The 4,414-nt window shown below is 32.1% G+C and overlaps 1 long non-coding RNA gene across 1 annotated transcript; it reads left to right on the top strand.

Moving 5' to 3' along the window:
- The first annotated feature begins 538 nt into the window (after positions 1-538).
- Positions 539-2,971, top strand: LOC105337288 (uncharacterized). Its single transcript, XR_901608.4, has 3 exons — positions 539-690; positions 2,062-2,157; positions 2,464-2,971. It is a non-coding gene; the product is annotated as an uncharacterized lncRNA (long non-coding RNA).
- The last annotated feature ends 1,443 nt before the right edge of the window (positions 2,972-4,414 follow it).

Genomic DNA, 4,414 nt, shown 5'->3' with positions numbered 1-4,414 from the left:
GGTCAAAATGGATGTATAGGTGTTAATGCATATAATGTTTAAAAATTATCTTTTTTACTCCTACACGCGTGAAAGAAAAACTGAATTAATGATTTTGTAGACCAGATCTTTAAGTTTTTCGCCAAAATTATAGGTTTCATTGTTCTTTTTGAAAGATTTCAGGCAGGGAGGTGGTCGTCATTACAAATTTATATTTTTTCTACTCCAGAATGTAACCTAATTAAATGCATATATATATGAGACTCCTCGACAAGTTTGTGTCTGGGTTATATGCTACTCGGTGGCCGTTAAGGCATATTGGCCTCTTGTTTAGCCTGTCAAGATTTTTTGGATAAACCTGCCCCACCCCTTTTTTTAAACGATGCTGCGTGCCTGAAATTTAAACTTTCGACATGTAAATTTAAGAAACATTTTTCCATCGAGAATTAGTGATGGACCAACCCAACGCCCTCTTGTCCCCTCCTCTCTCTCCCCTCATCGATGCTTCATCCTTGGACTGAGGTCTTTTATGTCTGATCTTGCCGTTAGACTGTGAACTCCGCCTTCCTTTTTGGCGTGTCTTGTCAGATCACGTTTGCTGTATTTAAAGATGTTTCTCGCGAACAAACGGCTTCAGTATCTCTGTCAACATGCGGGGGATAACAGCATCTTGGATGGTCTTCGTCATCGTAGCGTTTGTAGCTACCTTTGGTAAGTATCCTGTTTATCAAACCTTGAGATATTATTTTTAATTGTCACATTGGATATCTATATCTTGGAATTCATTGAAACGAAATTTTGCTCATGATCAAGTTCAGATGATTAATTTTAAACAGTTTCCTGTTTGATTTCTTGCCTACATTATTGCGTAATATTACTTATTCGTTCAACTCCCTCTCGACTCTGGTATGATTAACAATAGAATTAACACCCATTTAATCAGATTTAAAAATATGATATAAGATTCGTAATAGCAATTTTTGAAATAGTAATTATTGGAATAAATGCCACGTGGGAAGCACAATGAAGTTGGCCAATACTAGTATCAAAAGACATCGGAAAAATAAATTCTGATACCGGGATGATATTTAATTCAAAAGTCCGTTTCCTTCTTAAAATATCAACACATTTAGTCTGCTTCTCTTGATATTTGATTTAATATAATGACAACAAGCACACATGTAGCTTCAAATTTCCGATTTAATGACCAATGGTTGCTAGTATCTCCGCTGGTTTTTTTGTTTTGTTTTTTTTTTTTGTGTACACAAGGCCATAGGTACTTAAATATAAGATTGACATAAAAGTCTTTTTTAGTTACGGAAGTGCTATTCAAAATCCAATCAGCTAGTAAATAAAGCACTTGAAGGAAATGCTTATAAAAGAATACATCAGTGATGAACAGGGCGAATTTATCGTCTTTTTCATTTTTAAACTTATTATTGTTTGACAGAATAAAATGTGTTGAAATCAAATCAAAAATATGGACATATTGTTCTCACATTCCAAAATTTCATTTTAGACATTTTGTTTGAACTTCATGATAAATAAAAAAAAAAAATCAAAACAGATAATGGTACACTGACCGTAGAAAGTTTCTTAAGTTAATTGTAAATATTCTAACTACATGTACCCTAATTTTTTTTTATTAAAATTAGGTAGACGGTAATAGGAAAAGGTCTGGTATGATACTTGCCGTGAAAAAAAAATTCATAAATGTAGTCTCAGTGCCAGAATTATTAATCTATTTTTAAGTTTGGGGGTTTTAAGATTTAAAAAAAAGAGTGGAATGTGTTTGTTATCAGAACTTTGAAAGTCATTGTCATTTAAAGAATAATCAATAAACAATAAACACCCATACATAGACCATTTCCTGCTTCCCGGTTTTTTCTTTCTTTTTTTAAGCATTAGAACATGTACTTTCCATTCCTGTCATATAATTACTTCAAAAGATAAATGTATACAATTTAAAACGTTAACATTTTGTTATTTACCAGTACGGATGATTCAATAACCCGGAAGAATGTTCTCAGAATAATAATTGACGAGACGATAATTAACACGCGGGGTATCTTTCTTTTCCAGAATCATATGGTTCTGCGTGTGTGGAACAGAAACCGTGTGTAAATCGATGTCCTTTTCGATACCAACACGACAGCAATGGTTGCAACACCTGTAAATGTAAGTACAAAGGAAAACTGAGGACTGTCCAATCACTGTGCTCATACTATATTCTCTCCTAACAAACATAATTATACATATGATTATTAGTTTGGTTTTTAATAAAGGAATGTAAATAAGCCTTGCTAGTTTGAAAATAATGAAAAACAGCCAAGATCAAATCTCTGTGGGAAGCAATGCGGCTAATCCTTTTTAAATTGTAGTTTTGCTTACGACTGTGAATTATCAAGGGGTGTTTTCATTGCAGTACATTAAAAACAACCGTTAATTTAATTTTTTTTTATCATAAATTATTTTTTCCTGCAGGTTGCCCGGTGTTAAGGTGTCCGTTTTGCTGGCGTGGTTACATCATCGCCAAGAACGACAATCAGTGTCTGTCTTGTCATTGTAAATGGGGACTCTGAACGTTTCTTTCTGTCCCTATAGATTATGTCATCTACTTCAACTTATTGTCAAATTATGTACATGTATATTATTCCCGGCTTGATCTCGATCTCCTAACAAGAATGTTCTTTTTACGTTGTCATTTATATGGGTTTTTTTGTGTCTGTGTACTAATATCATATAGATTCATTGCTGTAAAATTACTCAAGAACACAATTTTTAACGACGTTATTATTTACTTATTTAGTTTTGTCTCCAATGAAATTGTTTCATGAGAACAATCACTATCATTATTCTTTGTGTTCACAATCTCAGACGAATTAGCTTCTAACTTGTAGCAAACATAACATGCGCATATTTTTACCAGCATTCAAAATACAACTTAATTGTTTTAATCAATTAAGACATATAATAAATGTTAATTTTTCATTGGTTGTGTCTTGTTTTTGTATAGAAAATGCCGAGAAAAGAAATTAATTATTCTTATTGGTTCCAACATCCACGGATCTTAAATCAGTAAAATATTATTACCCCCTCCACCATCATCTTTATTTATTGAAAATTAAAATCTAAACTAACTAACACTTGAAACGTGTTTAAAATGCATAATGCTCTATTTAGATAAGCAATTCATTTGTCTTTTTAAACTTATTCTAAAAACAGCGTTTTTCGACTTACTCTTAAATAGGAGAGAAATGCGAGATTTTTTTAAAAGCTTAATACAGAGTCAAAAAAAATTTTCATTTTCTATGAAATATACAACATTGGAATATCTTCATTAGAAGAGAGTGAGTGTCGGCCTCAGTTTTTTTTTTACTTTAAACAAATCTGAATTTGGGAAGGAAGTAGTGCCCCAAATAATTGTGAGATAACTAACATGCACAGGTGCTTATATACTAAGCTCATCCTGTTAGGAATAACTGGTATATCAAATATCAATTAATCCACATATTTGTCTACAGGTCACATGTCTGTAATGTCATTATGCAAATAATCTCCCTGTCACTCGACGCCAATCGATAACGCTAGGCAGTGCAAAAACGGCACCAAAACGTACTCCTTTAATATTTCGTTTATAAAAGTCATATCACCATTGTGGGAGGATTTCTTAAAAATCTTAATAAACGTGAATTGTTCGTATATAAGCATAAAGGTTTAAGTTTCACATTCTCGTTACAATATACAGCTCAAGTACTAGTACTCCATTGATATAATTGGATGGTACAAAAATAGGCCATGCCTGCTGTCCGATCCTATTTCATTTTGAAATAAAATATTGTTTAAACTATTATAATTGGATAATCTATCAGATTTGTCACGTGATGTTCACTTATACAGCTTATCATACCGAGAAGTTTTGGTTCTGGTTTCTAACATTGCCAAGTCAACGAAAAATACAGCGCACATGCGTAGTAATGCTGGCACTTGGGTCATCCGAGACTGATAATCATTTACTTCAAATGAAACCATTATTTATAGAAAATAATGATGAAACATTTTGACTCTATAAGCTACAATTTATTTCTAAAAATCGCTTTTTTGACTGACATTTTTAAAGATGAGCAACTCTTTCCTCGACGTCTGTTTGGCTCGCCTTAAGAAGCTCCAGTGTTCTGTTGTGTCATATTTTTTTGTAAAACTTAATATTCTTTGAAATTTGTGCAAGATAGTCTTGAATATCCTAAATGAATATCGTCACCGACAAGTAATTTAAATTAAAGTTAAGCTCAAGATAATTTCAAAGCTTAATTTTTCCCTTAATTTTCAAAGTCTAATATACATTTTATCATTGCTTAGGGGAAATAACTCTTATTTCTGATTTTTCTTTCAGATGTATGTCTAAATATTATAAATTTTCTTATACCAACAATTA

This window comes from Magallana gigas, chromosome 3 (genome assembly GCF_963853765.1).
Source record: "Magallana gigas chromosome 3, xbMagGiga1.1, whole genome shotgun sequence".
Taxonomy (NCBI): domain Eukaryota; kingdom Metazoa; phylum Mollusca; class Bivalvia; order Ostreida; family Ostreidae; genus Magallana; species Magallana gigas.
This window is presented reverse-complemented; position numbering and strand designations above follow the sequence as displayed.